This window comes from Caretta caretta, chromosome 2 (genome assembly GCF_965140235.1).
Source record: "Caretta caretta isolate rCarCar2 chromosome 2, rCarCar1.hap1, whole genome shotgun sequence".
Lineage (NCBI taxonomy): Eukaryota > Metazoa > Chordata > Testudines > Cheloniidae > Caretta > Caretta caretta.
Window position 1 is genome coordinate 61,785,139 of NC_134207.1, and position 15,519 is coordinate 61,800,657.

The 15,519-nt window shown below is 45.1% G+C and overlaps 1 long non-coding RNA gene and 3 other non-coding genes across 7 annotated transcripts; all 4 read left to right on the forward strand.

The window, feature by feature from the left end:
- The first annotated feature begins 1,454 nt into the window (after window positions 1-1,454).
- Window positions 1,455-14,071, forward strand: LOC125632534 (uncharacterized). 4 transcript variants are annotated; one of them, XR_012666959.1, is made up of 9 exons: window positions 1,462-1,629; window positions 7,475-7,601; window positions 8,168-8,280; window positions 9,823-9,934; window positions 10,618-10,705; window positions 11,858-11,957; window positions 12,388-12,486; window positions 12,583-12,970; window positions 13,552-14,071. It is a non-coding gene; the product is annotated as an uncharacterized LOC125632534 (long non-coding RNA). The 4 variants fall into 4 exon arrangements; XR_012666961.1 differs by having other exon boundaries at window positions 1,455-1,629; window positions 9,826-9,934; window positions 12,388-12,970; XR_012666958.1 differs by having other exon boundaries at window positions 1,458-1,629; window positions 12,388-12,970.
- LOC125633119 (small nucleolar RNA SNORD87) lies at window positions 7,981-8,066 on the forward strand. Its single transcript, XR_007355506.1, has one exon. It is a non-coding gene; the product is annotated as a small nucleolar RNA SNORD87 (small nucleolar RNA).
- LOC125633118 (small nucleolar RNA SNORD87) lies at window positions 9,664-9,744 on the forward strand. The gene has a single exon (XR_007355505.1). It is a non-coding gene; the product is annotated as a small nucleolar RNA SNORD87 (small nucleolar RNA).
- Window positions 10,464-10,543, forward strand: LOC125633120 (small nucleolar RNA SNORD87). Its single transcript, XR_007355507.1, has one exon. It is a non-coding gene; the product is annotated as a small nucleolar RNA SNORD87 (small nucleolar RNA).
- Window positions 14,072-15,519: the final 1,448 nt, after the last annotated feature.

The window sequence follows — 15,519 nt, forward strand, 5'->3', positions numbered from 1 at the left end:
ACCCCAATCCCCTGCCCCAGCCCTGAGCCGCCCCCAAACCCCTCATCCCCAGCCACACCCCAGAGCCTGCCACCCAGCACAGACCCCCTCCTGCACCTCAACCCCCTCCCCCAGCTCAGAGCCCCCTCCCAGATCCTGAACCCCTCATTCCCAGCCTCACCCCGCAGCCCTCACCCCCACCCTCTCCCCCAGGCCTGAGCCCCTCCCACACCCCAAACCCTTCTGCTCCAGCTCCATTGTGTTGTGGGCATCAACAATTTTCTTCAACTGGGTCCCCAGAAAAGAAGTTTGAAAACCACTGCTGTAGAAGACTGTGAGGAACTTCAAAAGTACCTAACCAAACCAGTCAAATGGGCAACAAAATGACAGATGTAATTCTATATTCAAAAAATGCAGAGTATCCACTGAAGGGAATGATTTGAAATTCTCACACACCTTATGGGGTTCTAAATTAATGCCATCAGTTAAGGAAAAAGAAGACCTATGGTGAAATCTTGGCTCCACTGAAATCAATGGCAAAATTTCCATTGACTTCAGAGGAGCCACAATTTCATCCCTGGGCATCACTGTGAAGAGTTCAATGAGGATCTCTGCCCAATGTGCAGCAGAGGTTAAAAAGGAAACAAACATGAAGATGTATAAGGGGTGGGATGGCGAATAATATGTAGGCCACCTCCCGCGTGGCTTTTGGGAGGCGGAGGGAACTCAGGATAGCAGCCATGTCCCTTTAACAAATGATAGTTTCTTCTCTGGACTGTCGATAAACAGAGCTAGCATGAAGACAGAATTAGTAGTACATCTCTGCAGAGGTGATTCCTTCAGTAATTCAGCCAAAGCTATGGCACCACGCTCTGGGATAACAGAGAGGCCTACAACTGCGAGACTGCAGCACCGCCCCAGTAATTTGAAGGATGAGGCAGTGGCTGCGGTGCACGTGTCAGGGTGAATTCTTAAATCCCCGCTCACTTTATTTGTACCCTGACTTGCCTACGGCTTCCCCAAGGGCCTGGTCCTCTCCGCAGCCGCTGCGTGCGCGCTCCCGGTGGCTCCGTTTCCCGCAAACGGGTGACAGGATTCCGGCCAAACTCGGTCACACGCCCCAGGCCGCCTGGGGCGCCCGAGGGCAGCGGGGCGGCGGCGGCAGCAGCAGGCTGGGAGCTGGCTTGGCGGTAGCCTGCCCGAGGCGGGGCGCCTGCACAGCCGCCCCAAGGCATAACGACAAACACAGAGCTCCCCAGAGCCCCACGCGGGGCGGGAGCCGGGGCCCGCGCGCCCCGAGGAACCAAGCGGGGATTCAGGGCCCGCCGCACGTTTAACCGCCACGGCCCGACCCCGGTCCACCTGCCAATGCCTCTACCGATACAGCACCGTGCCGGAGGGGCGGTGCTCGGCACTGCGCAGGCGCATCTCTGACGTGCAGCTCTCATTACTTTAGTGGGACCGGTCGAGGATGCGGGCCGGGCGCGGTTGGCGCTCTGTCAATACTTCCGGTCACGCGGGGCAAACGGAAGCGGCGTTTCTCACGTGGCCCAGCTTGGAATCGTTTTAACTGGAGGGATTTCATTTCCTGCTTCCGTTCCTTTTGTGGGTGCGCGCGAGGGAGCAGGAGAGCGGTCAGCGGCCCACGAGGTGCGGGCCTGGGGGAGCAGGGACGGACCGGCGGTCTGGGCTCAGGGGATCCTGTGGGTGGGGGAGGTCTGTGCTGAGGGGATGGATGGGAGGGGGTTCTGTGGCAGGTTGGATGGGTGTGCGCGGGTGAAGGGGTTGGGGGGGGAAGGACACGGGCGTGTGTGGGAGCAGGGGGTTGGGGTAGACTGGGGGGTGAAAGAAGGGCAGGGCGGTCTGTGCGGGGGAGGGGGATGGGGATGTGTGGGAGCAGGGGGTTGGGGTAGACTGGGGGGTGAGGGCAGGGCGGTCTGTGCGGGGGAGGGGGATGGGGATGTGTGGGAGCAGGGGGTTGGGGTAGACTGGGGGGTGAGGGCAGGGCGGTCTGTGCGGGGGAGGGGGATGGGGATGTGTGGGAGGAGGGGTGAAAGCAGGGGAGGGCGGTCTGTGCGGGGGAGGGGGATGGGGATGTGTGGGAGGAGGGGTGAAAGCAGGGGAGGGCGGTCTGTGCGGCGGATGGGGATGTGTGGGAGGAGGGGTGAAAGCAGGGGAGGGCGGTCTGTGCGGGGGAGGGGGATGGGGATGTGTGGGAGGAGGGGTGAAAGCAGGGGAGGGCGGTCTGCGGGGGAGGGGGATGGGGATGTGTGGGAGGAGGGGTGAAAGCAGGGGAGGGCGGTCTGTGCTGCGGAGGGGGATGGGGATGTGTGGGAGGAGGGGTGAAAGCAGGGGAGGGGGATAGGTATGTGTGGGAGGAGGGGTTAAGGGGACCCAGGGGTGTGAAAGCAGGGCATGGAGGTCTGTGCTGAGGGGATGGATGGGAGGGGGTTCTGTGGCAGGTTGGATGGGTGTGCGCGGGTGAAGGGGTTGGGGGGGGAAGGACATGGGCGTGTGTGGGAGCAAGGGGTTGGGGGAGCCTGGGGGTTGAAAGCAGGGCAGTCTGTGTGGGGGAGGGGGATGGCTATGTGTGGGAGGAGGGGTTTAGGGGAGGCTGAGGGTGTGAAAGCAGGGATGGGCGGTTTGTGTGTGGCAGGAGGGATGGGGGGGGGTCTGTCTGTGCTTGCTGGGTATGCCCGCATTGAGGCGGTTGGGTGGCAGAGTTGGTTCGAGTGCCTTGGTGAGGCAGCTGGTGTATGTCGCAGCAGCAGCTCTGTGGCCAAATTGCCAGCCCCTGTATGTCTCTGACAGCCTGATAATGTACTGTGAGGCCACTGAGACCGTCTCCCTAGAGCCTGAGTGTTGCAGAGGTCAGGGAGGAGTTTCCAGTCCTGTGTGAAGCATAGATGCCCTGGATATGCCTCGAAGCCAGGGGTGGCCAACTTGAGCCTGAGAGAGATCCAGAATTTACCAATTGTACATTGCCAAAGAGCCACAGTAATATGTCAGCAACCCTCCATCTGCTCCCCCCTGATCACAGTGCCTCCCACCCACCTGCAGCCCTGTGATCAGTGCCTCCCACTACCTCCGGATCACCTGTTTCATGGGTGCGGGAGGGAGGGGGGGAGTGAGGGCATGGTAAGCACAGGGTAGGGTTCGGGAAGGGGTGTAGCGGGGGGCAGGGCCTGTGGTAGAGCCAGCGGTTGAGCAGTGAGCAACCCCTGCCCCCGGCACATTGGAAAGTTGGCACCTGTAGTTCCAGCCCCAGAGTTGGTGCCTATACAAGGAGCCGCATGTAGCTCTGGAGCCACAGGTTGGCCATCCCTGATCTAAGCTCTTGGACGTGGGAAGCACTGTTAGCTCTGAGAGCATCCTACTGGATCCTTAATGAAGACTTAACTAGACTTGTTGTTAATTGTCACTGACAGTTTCCAATTCTAGCAATTCCATTGCAAGTCTCACACTGTTTGTTTTTCTTTCATACCCGGTTGCTGGAGGCAAGAAGTTGCATGAGACTATCTACAGAGGAGACATTGCCAGTTATATCACTGTAATGTGCTAGTGTGGTTAAACTTCTATAATTACACCAATGTAACTCCCTATGTAGACACTTAGCCCTCAACAATGGTGGCTTTTTTGCCTTTGCTTAACTGCTCTCAAAGTAACCTAAGCTAAAATACATAAATGCATTCAGACTGGAATAAGAGAGTCTACATGGGGGTATACCTGTATAATTATAGCAGTCTAAATAAACACCCTGTATTGTACTGGTATAACTTTCCCATATAGAGAAACCCTTAGTTTCTAGCCCTCTTGGTTGCAGAGAAAAGCTTAAAAACATGATGCAAGTGCACCCTAATATCTCAGAAACTAAAAGACAAATACGAGAGAGCTGCTGCTAGGAAGTATTAGTACAGTAACAGTTGACAGACTATTTAGTCACCGCAGAGAATGTGTAGATTCTTAGACTTGGTCTATACTTAAAGGCTTTCCTGGCATAGTAATGTCAGTTGGGGGTGTGTGACTTTTTTACACTTCTAACCAACATAGTTGTGCTGGCAACGTTCTGGTATAGACAATTCTACTGGCAGAAAGTCATTTTGCTAGTACAATTTATTTTGCTCGGGGAAGTGGTATAAGATATACTGGGTTAACTTTTGCAGGTTAAGCTAGTTCTACACTAAGTTTGTCAGTATAGAAACTCCTTGTAGATCTTGCTGTTTTCTACAATATTCAAGCTTGCATTAAGAAAATTTCTGCTATAGCTCTCATAGGCTTGGTCACATGTCTCTCTGATGTACCTATGTTGATATACCCCCCTCAGTATAGATGCAGCTATTTTGATGGAAGAGTACTTCTGTCAATATAGCTAATATTTAGGGAGGTAGTGTTCCTAAAGCAACAGAAAAAGCTTTGTCACTGTAGACTGCATCTACACTATGGGGCTATGCTGGCATAGTCTCTGTAGTGTAGACATACCCACAGAAAAAACACCTCTCTGTACACCTCTCTCCTGTAGTTCACCTTGATGTGCTTTTAACTTTGTGGTTGCAAGTGTTAATATGCAGCTGTTTAGAGCTGTTCACACCGGAAATATTTACCCACTGTTTGTCTAGTGTCATTGCAGCTTTGTCTACACACAGACTTTCACTAGCTTAACTGAACATGTGGTTTTTTTTAATTGATTCAGAGCTGGTGTACACTACAAAGTTGGGCTGGTTTAACTACATTGCTCAGGGGGCTGTGAAAAATTTCACGTCCTGTGCAATGTAATTAAGCTGACCTAAATCCCGTTGTAAAAACCACTAGGTTGATAGATGAATTCTTCCATTAAGCTAGCCACCATCCCTTGAGAGGTGGATTTACTACAGAGTCAGACGAACCCCTTCTGAAACTGTAGTACATATCTACACTACAGCAATGCTGCTGCAGCATTTCTACTGTAGACATACCTTAGTTAACTGGTGGAAGTTGTATGCAGATGAGGGCTGTATCTCAGTGTATTAATTTGGATGGTTGTCTTACGACTGTGTGTGTGTTGTATGCCAAACAATCTTTTGATCACTTAACCCCGGGGGGCGGGGGGGAGAACCTCATTTTATTTTTAAGTTAAAAAGAAAAAATCACAAACTCCAAGCCCTGGTGGTTATAGTATCAGCTAAGCAAGCTGAACTTGGGTGGGATAGATTATTGTTTAGCAAACCAGTCTTGGTGTAGCTGTGCAATATTTTTCAGTGACCCACATCATTTTTTTTATGCTACCACTTTGTGGTATTTAAAATATGAATAGGGAAAAGTAGAATAAGAAACAAAGTTAAAATGTTTGCAAACATCTGTCTCAGCTCAGGAGTACCAAGCAATTAGAGTAAGTATTTCAAGAACAAGTTATATTACTTTGAATTAGAAATCTGATTTGGGCAAAAATATCAAAACCAACTTGTTAAATCCCTGACTACAAAGGAGAATAAATAGTGTACTATTGCTTTAAGGATAAACTATATAGGAAAAAAATCTACAAGTCATGAGGAAAATGAATTAATCCCAACCTAATTTGTTGGAAATTGGCTTTGAAGCTAACTAGTAAACTGCCCTCAATATTCCACGTAAGCACCCAGTATACTTTCCTATAATGATAAACAAATATTGAGTGAGAAGATCTTCAAATCCTTAAACAAAAGGATTATAAAAGATCACATGGGTTTATTTAAAAAAAAATTTCCTTATCACAAGTTTATTATTAATAAATATTTAAATTGCGGTAGCATCTAAAGACCACAGTGAGGTTGGATCCCTTTGTGCTAGGCACAAAAAGTTGACAGCAGTACAATCCTGAATAGGACATGGGGGCATACATCTCAAATAGCCATGTTTGCCTTGTTTGCTGGGGAGCTTGGTAGCGTTGGGGGAGAAAGGAATCCTCAAGTCTAACAAATGTTATACAAATAGCCATCAGTTTTCGTTTTATGGTATGCAAGTATAACTTCAGAAATTCTGCTACTTGTGGGGTTCTAAAAGAGAACAAAGTTGATGTGATTGTTTTTATAAATTGGAAAAGTACTTTTAAAAATATAATGTTGAAGTCCTGAGAGATGAGCGGCAGGTTTCCTGGTTTCTCTTTGAATGTCTGATTCCACAAAGTATTGACAATTACAATGAAAATGAGAGTTTAGAAATCAGCTAGTTCTTTCAGACCTCTGGTACCTTGCACAGTGTCTCTGGCAGAGAAACCAGGAAGTGTATAATTTTAAGTAGAATTTAAATTCTAATAATCTTAATCTTGACACAATTTTAAAAATGGAGTGAATGTAATTTGCACTTTAAAAATAAAAAATGGGGCAGATGACCTGCTAACATGTTTTATATACACTGTGATTTGAACGGATAGAGTTTCTAGTGGAAATGAATAGAGGTAATTTCCTATTACGTCCTCCTCATAATGGCATCTCCACCATTTCTGAGACTAATCAAATGTGATTATAGTTGCACTAACACATTATTTTGAACAAACTGCTCTGTTTGCAAATTAAATAGCTAATTTCTTATTTGAGACTTGCTTTTAGACCTAGTTTATTTTACTACAGCTTGCATATGTTTTGTGAAATTGAGCAGGATTTCATTAGGCAATAGGAGACATTTACTATTGGCAAATCGTCTTTATTGATTATTTTGAGTTATTTTCAGTCTTTCAAGTCTTCCAAATAATGATAAATTGAACAGCTAAATAACCTTACTGCTGCTGATATGCCTTCATAAATCATTTTCATCAGCAGCTGGGTGTCCAAATTCTAATGATAAATTGCCCCTTTGTCTCTGGGGAGTTTGGTTAGAGACTTGTCCAGTGGTCCTGACCATGCCCTTTCCATAGTATAGTGACATACTTAAGAGCAGTAGTTGTCTTGGGACTCCATTGTAGTGGGATCTTGGTTTGGTAGTCTCAGAGGCAACATAATCTTGGTAAGAGTTCTGACCTTGAATTGAACCTTCAGGGAATGTGCCATTGTGCTTACATGGAGACCTGTGCTCCCAAAGTGAGGTAAATATAACCTTTAACCTTAGTTCATCTTTCATACTTGTCAAACCCAACTGGATGAAAAAAGCAATGGCTACTCATTAGGAACATCATACTCTTGTAAAATCAATAACTCTGCATAGTGGAACATGCTTAAACACGTAGACTTACCCACAACACATTCTTTTAATGGGCAAAATATTAATGACTTCTGTTTAACCTTTTTGTCTCTTAAAAAATTGTGACATTTTACTGAACTTATCCCAGAACTCTCTTAATAAAAATGGTTTAATATCAAATTGTCACTGGGATCAGCGTTGCTTCACTGATATAATTGGTCCATTTGGCCCATTTTGGTCCTTTTGGCCCATTTTCCAAGTGAATGATAAAACTTCCTGCTACTCAGGTTGCAGTAGAACTCCAAATAAGCCAAATAATTTGACTTCCTGTCAACTGTTCAAAATGTCTGGAACTCTTTTCTTTTAGGTAATGAGGATAGAATCAGCTGTTAGTATTTGTCTCTGATGGTACTGCAAGTTTACTGTGTGGACTCTGCCATGCTACTCCTCTGTAACCAGCAAGGTGTCACGTGAACTGTTAAAGAAATAAGCCTGTGAGTATATTGTTGGGATTTTTTTCTTACTGGAAATACACAGTGCTCGGAGAGCTTCTGCAAGCTAGCAACCAGGAAGCTGTTTTCTGTTAAATCCAGACCCAAGTCACTGTGGTTCTGCAAATTTTGATTTTGCAGGGGGCAAAAGAAGCAAGATGGCAGTGAGGAAAACCATTACTTGTCAGTTTTTTGCTTTTCATGCGACTGAGTGTTCTGTATTAACAAATGCAGATTACTTCAAAATATGCACCTACTTGTTGGCAAACTGTCCAGCATCTCAGCCACTCAGGACAAAGTGCCGAGGTGCATGTGTTTTCATAGCTTGAAGTTGGCCTTTTCCCATGCAGTAATAACTGTATCAAAGATGGGAAGTTGCTTCACTGGCATAATGATGATTTCCTTTTTGCCGTTTACCCAACTGAATGTCATTTCACTGATGTATAGTTCTGAATCTGAGGTGCCAGTACATCTGTTAAGTAAATCAAATAATGAGGAATTTGTAGAATCCAGTGGTCCATGTGAATTTATAACTTTTTTTTTTTCATCCCCTGCCCCAAACACCGCAGATGAGCATTGGCCTCGGAGATTGTGTTGCTCTGTCCAGAAAACCCTATATTGTGAGATGGGCTTTCAAATGCTGCTTACCTGAAGCCTGCCAGCTCTCACCTGAACTGCTGAGGTAATTTAAATGCTTATCTTTTGCATTTCAGTATTTCAGCTGTAGGACACCAGAGGATTTGTTGAGAAGCTTATTGCATAGACAAGTAATAAATTAATCAGATAGCAGAGTTCACTCTGGTTCTCCTGAACAAACAGAATAAATCCCAGAATACTCAGATACAAGCTGTTCTCTTTAGAAACCAGAGAGCAAAGATAGCTACACTTCACCTGGCCATTCATCCCCATTCTACACTGGTGAGTCACACAGTGGCAAATATAATTACCACACTTGTGACTAAAAATGTGGAGGAAACTAATTTCTTAAATGGTTCTGAAGCTAACAGGCAGTCTGAACCTTTAATTCTTGTAAAGAGATTTGTGTAATAACGTGGGGCCTGATCTTCAGACTGTGGCTTGCTTTTGCACTTAGAATGAATTGCTGGAAAAAAGCATGATTAATTTTGTGGATGCAAAATTAAACCCCAGCTTGAAGGCCGGGTTTAACTTGCAGTTCTAGGATGCTTATTTTATACTTCTAAAGAGATGTCACTATATTAATGTTTTCTTTGTGATCAAATACTTAGTTTTAGTCTCATAGCATTAAATGCTCATCATAGATGGGAAGTTGCTTTGTTGGCATAATTTCTTTTTGCCATTTACCCAACTGATTGTTTTGATGATGTATCTCAAATGCCAGCCAAAAAATGAATAAGCTAAAAAGTGCCTATGGATCAAATTCAGGATCATCATCATGTTTCTGATATTAAATTTTTCTTTAAAATAGTGAGAATTGAGTCAGTTGTGATGTTTATTTCGAATGTTTTTACAAGTCCCATGTACTTTGTGTACAGCCAGCAAAATGTCCTATCAACTGGTAAAGTAATAAAAATGAGTCTGTTGCTTTTCTTTTCTATCAATAGTAGAAATCAGAATCCAATAAGAGAGTGAAATCTTCAGCTGGTGAAAATCTCTACAGAATATGTCCATGATGCTTTCCCATGATGTCCCTGAAACTATGCTGGCTTATACCAGCTGAGGATCTGGCTTGGTGCTCAAGGGCTTCATTCGGCCAGCAGCTGGGAAGCTGTTCCTATTTTTATCCAGCCCCTGTCATTGTAGTGATCTTTTTTTTTTTTCTGTTACAACAGTCTAAAAGATAAATTGGAAACTGGAATGGGAGGCAAAAAATTACACTAGTTTTGTGCTTTGTTTTTATATTGAGGAAAATAATTGAAATTAAAGTCATTTAAAATACATATGCATCACGTAGGGGCAAAATGACATACTGCAGAAATATAGTTTTTGTCCAGATTATCATACCACACGTATTGCAGGAATACAAATTCTCATCTTGAAAAATTAACTACATTTCATTAAATCAGCACTCAGACAACATGATGTTACTGGCATAATGATGATTTCCTTTTGCCGTTTACCCATCTGAATGTATGTTGATGTGTATGTTCAAATCTGAGATGCCAGTAAAAATTTGGATAAACTCGGTAACTTAGTTTGTCAGCATGATAAGTTTTATACATTTTTATTTCTGCAATTTTTTCAGTAGGAAATACCTTCGTTATGTGATTTACTGAGCTTGGATACATTCAGAAATGCCATTTTCCTGACTTTGTCCTGCTCTTTGAAGCCGGCAAGAGTTGTTTTGAATTCTCAAGGTAACTTGGGGTGGGGGGATGTCTTGTTTTTGTGATGCCGTTGTGTATATATCGCTATACTGAAAAGAATGAAACCTAGCACAGCTAAGATAGATAGAAGTCTAGGTTAAAATATGTGAACCAACACAACAAATGAGTCATGGAGAGCAGTCCTTTTAAAAAGTTGTGAGGAAATAGCCCTCTGACCATTCTGGGTAGGGACTCAACATTTTGAAAAGCTTAACAATCTTTCAGATGATTCAGCCCAACTTAAAACTAATTTCAGAAATTTTCATGTGACTAAAAGGAAAATATAGTGGTTGATTTCAAAGTCAGCCAGACCTCCTTGAGTTCCAAATGTTTGGGTTACATGTGATCATGTTAATATTTCTTTGAGAAAAGAAAGGTTTAAATAAGAAGGACAAAGGATCTAATTTTGTGGAACTGAACCTCTTAAATTGTATTATGATAGCCTCTTCCCCATATGCATAATTGTCCATGAGACAACTAATAAACTTTAGTTTCGTCTTGGGTGGCAGACTGTTGCTTTGATGGCCTAATGATGATTATCTTTTGCCGTTTACCCATCTGATTCTTTTTGATGAGAACATTTGAGTCTGATGTGCCATCTTAATTTTGAGTTAAACTGGATTCATGGTTTATGTAATCTAGCTAAGTCTATTGCTTATGCCTTTTCTTTTCAGAACAAGGATTTAAATCAGCTGTGGTCTTAACTGCACATTAGACAACATATTTAACTTGCAGCTACCAAGAAGTCCTACAGTTTTCACGGTATTTTGAATGTTTCAAGGAGTTAATTTTTCTGTCATCTTTGTTTCGATATTTTAACTGTATCCTAAAGCAAATATCAGTCTGAATTGATATAATGAAAACTGATCAGAACCTTCTCTAGGGCAGGTTTTTTATTGTAATTAAACAAAATTGCTGAGTACTTTTCTTTGAGAGAATTCTTAGTATCAGCTTTCATCTCAACTCTAAAATACATGGTAACCCTGTCAATTTCTGATTTAAAAGCAATTACATTTAATCTGCTGTCCTAAGCATATTAAATCAGTCTTTCAAAAGTAAATGTTTAGCTCATAAAAAATGCTAGATTGACAGCTCTAGTGCTGGAAGTTTTTTCCAGTGGCCAGACATAATGTGGGCAGTAGCAATATGAGCTTTCCTAATCCCAGCCTGAGTTGACGGGACCACCACTAGGGGTGAAGAGGGTAATTGTGTTCACACCCATTGAGATCTTGTCCTTTGCTTTGCCTGACAACAAGCATATAAGATATGATGGTGATTTTGTAATGCAGTCCCCTGTCTGCAATAAACAATCCTGAAACTACCAAATTGTGTGATGCCGACTTAGTCATTTATAAAGGCAAAGGGAAAATTCAAAAGCAAATTCAAGGTACTATTACTAATCTATTACCAAGAAAATCTTCCAATCACAAGACATTTTCTCTCCAAAGGCACAGTGTTTACTCAATTATAGCTACCTCCCCTCATAGTGAGAATAGCCTGCTATGCAGTTCTAAAAAGACCCAATTTGTTTTTGTTTAAATAAAAAGTCTAACCTTGCATTTACATTAACATGCTGGCAACAACTCCACACTTCTATATGAATAACCTTTTTTCCATCAAATGAAAAGCTTACTAATCTGAGCCAGTTTCTCAACATTACATCTGTTTCCAGTTTCCTCAACATTGTGTCCATCTTTATATCATTTTCTTCAATCTTGCGATGTTTCTGGCAAGTTGGGCTTCAGCAGTGAACATCAATCTCTGCAAAAAGTCGGTTTCACACAATATCCTCATACCTACATTTCACTTCTTTTCCAGTGCATTTTTTTTTGTTGTTTTCATTATATCTATACAATTCAATTCTCATTCCTTCTGAGTTGGAAACTGATTCCCTTCACTACATCTACTTCTCAGGCATGTTGTGAGAGGAAGCCCTGTGAACCCAGGGAAAAGATGAGGGTGTTCTGTCTTTCTGCATCAAAGAATCTGCGAGAGGCATGTACATTACATACAGGTATGACCTGACCTGAAAAAGCATAAATTTAATTAGCTTCTTTTGGTCAAATGTGGAAGTGAGTTTCAGTTTTCGTCTTGATGACTTTTCACTAAGCCCTGGTCTACACTAGGACTTTAGGTTGAATTTAGCAGCCTTAAATCGATGTAAACCTGCACCTGTCCACACGATGAAGCCCTTTATTTCGACTTAAAGGGCTCTTAAGATCAGTTTCCTTACTCCACCCCTGACAAGTGGATTAGTGCTTAAATCGGCCTTGCCGGGTCGAATTTGGGGTACTATGGACACAATGCGACAGTATTGGCCTCCGGGAGCTATCCCAGAGTGCTCCATTGTGACCGCTCTGGACAGCACTCTCAACTCGGATGCACTGGCCAGGTAGACAGGAAAAGAACCACCAACTTTTAAATCTCATTTCCTGTTTGGCCAGCGTGGCAAGCTGCAGGTGACCATGCAGAGTTCATCAGCACAGGTGACCATGATGGAGTCCCAGAATCGCAAAAGAGCTCCAGCATGGACTGAACAGGAGGTATGGGATCTGATCGCTGTATGGGGAGAGGAATCTGTGCTATCAGAACTCTGTTCCAGTTTTCGAAATGCCAAAACCTTTGTCAAAATCTCCCAGGGCATGAAGGACAGAGGTCATAACAGGGACCCGAAGCAGTGCCGCGTGAAACTGAAGGAGCTGAGGCAAGCCTACCAGAAAACCAGAGAGGCGAACGGCCACTCCGGGTCAGACCCCTAAACATGCCGCTTCTATGATGAGCTGCATGCCATTTTAGGGGGTTCAGCCACCACTACCCCAGCCGTGTTGTTTGACTCCTTCAATGGAGATGGAGGCAACACGGAAGCAGGTTTTGGGGACGAAGAAGATGATAGCTCACAGCAAGCAAGCGGAGAAACCGGTTTTCCTGACAGCCAGGAACGGTTTCTCACCCTGGACCTGGAGCCAGTACCCCTCGAACCCACCCAAGGCTACTTTCTGGACCCGGCAGGCGGAGAAGGGACCTCCAGTGAGTGTACCTTTTTAAAATAGTATACATGGTTTAAAAGCAAGCTTGTTTAATGATTAATTTGCCCTGGCATTCGCGGCTCTCCTGGATGTACTCCCAAAGCCTTTGCAAATGGTTTCTGGGAAGGGCAGCCTTATTGCGTCCTCCATGGTAGGACACTTTACCACTCCAGGCCAGTAACACGTATTCGGGAATCATTGTACAACAAAGCATTGCAGTGTATGTTTGCTGGTGTTCAAACAACATCCGTTCTTTATCTCTGTGTTATCCTCAGAGTGAGATATCATTCATGGTCACCTGGTTGAAATAGGGTGGTTTTCTTCAGGGGACACTCAAAGGAGCCTGCTCCTGCTGGGCTGCTTACCTGTGGCTGAACAGAAATGTTCCCCGCTGTTAGCCACGGGGAGGGAGGAGGGTTGAGGGGGTAGCCATGCGGTAGGGGGAGGCAAAATGCAACCTTGTAACGAAAGGACGTGCTGTGTATGTAATGTTAACAGCAAGGTTTACCCTGAAAGAGTGTAGCCGCTGTTTTATAAAATGTGTCTTTTTAAATACCGCTGTTCCTCCTTTTTCTCCACCAGCTGCATGTGTTTCAATGATCACAGGATCTTCTCCTTCCCCGAGGCTAGTGAAGATTAGAAAGGAAAAAAAAACGCACTCGTGATGAAATGTTCTCTGAGCTCATGCTGTCCTCCCACACTGACAAAGCACAGACGAATGCGTGGAGGCAAATAATGTCAGAGTGCAGGAAAGCACAAAATGACCAGGAGGAGAGGTCGCGGGCTGAAGACAGGGCTGAAGCTCAAATCTGGCGGCAGCGTGATGAGAGGAGGCAGGATTCAATGCTGAGGCTGCTGCAGGACCAAACCAGTATGCTCCAGTGTATGGTTGAGCTGCAGCAAAGGCAGCTGGAGCACAGACTGCCACTACAGCCCCTGTGTAACCAACCGCCCTCCTCCCCAAGTTCCATAGCCTCCTCACCCAGACGCCCAAGAACATGGTGGGGGGGGCCACCGGCCAACCAGCCACTCCGCCACAGAGGATTGCCCAAAAAAAAGAGAGTTGGCATTCAACAAATTTTAAAGTTGTAAACTTTTAAAATGCTGTGTGGCATTTTCCTTCCCTCCTGGACTACCTTGGTAGTCATCCCCCTATTTGTGTGATGAATGAAGAAAGAATGCATGAATGTGAAGCAACAATGACTTTATTGCCTCTGCAAGCAATGATTAAAGGGAGGAGGGGAGGGTGGTTAGCTTGCAGAGAAGTAGAGTGAACCAAGGGGCGTGGGGTTTCATCAAGGAGAAACAAACAGAACTTTCACACTGTAGCCTGGCCAGTCATGAAACTGGTTTTCAAAGCTTCTCTGTGCTCTTCTAACCGCCCTGGTGTCTGGCTGCGCGTAACCAGCAGCCAGGCGATTTGCCTCAACCTCCCACCCTGCCATAAACATCTCCCCCTTACTCTCACAGATATTGTGGAGCACACAGCAAGCAGTAATAACAGTGGGAATATTGGTTTCGCTGAGGTTTAAGTGAGTCAGTAAACTGCGCCAGTGTGCCTTTAAACAACCAAATGCACATTCTGCACTTGCTCAGCCTGTAGTTGAACAGTTCCTGACTACTGTCCAGGCTGCCTGTGTACGGCTTCATGAGCCATGGCATTAAGGGGTAGGCTGGGTCCCCAAGGATACACATAGGCATTTCAATGTCCCCAACAGTTACTTTCTGGTCTGGGAATAAAGTCCCTTCCTGCAGCTTTTGAAACAGACCAGAGTTCCTGAAGATGCGAGCGTCATGTACCGTTCCCGGCCATCCCACGTTGATGTTGGTGAAACATCCCTTGTGATCCACCAGAGCTTGCAGCACTATTGAAAAGTACCCCTTGTGGTTTATGTACTTGCCGGCTTGGTGCTCCGGTGCCAAGATAGGGATATGGGTTCCGTCTATGGCCCCACCACAGTTAGGGAATCCCATTGCAGCAAAGCCATCCACTATGACCTGCACATTTCCCAGGGTCACTACCCTTGATATCAGCAGATCTTTGATTGCGTGGGCTACTTGCATCACAGCAGCTCCAACAGTAGATTTGCCCACTCCAAATTGATTCCCAACTGCCCGGTAGCTGTCTGGCGTTGCAAGCTTCTACAGGGCTATCGCCACTCGCTTCTCAACTGTGAGGGCTGCTCTCATCTTGGTATTCATGCGCTTCAGGGCAGGGGAAAGCAAGTCACAAAGTTCCATGAAAGTGCCCCTACGCATGCAAAAGTTTCACAGCCACTGGGAATCGTCCCAGACCCGCAACACTATGCGGTCCCACCAGTCTGTGCTTGTTTCCCGAGCCCAGAATCGGCGTTCCACAGCATGAACCTGCCCCATTAGCACCATGATGCTGCATTGGCAGGGCCCATGCTTTCAGAGAAATCTGTGTCCATGTCCTGATCACTCACGTGACCACGCTGACGTCGCCTCCTCGCCCAGTATCGCTTTGCCAGGTTCTGATGCTGCATATACTGCTGGATAATGCGTGTGGTGTTTAATGTGCTCCTAATT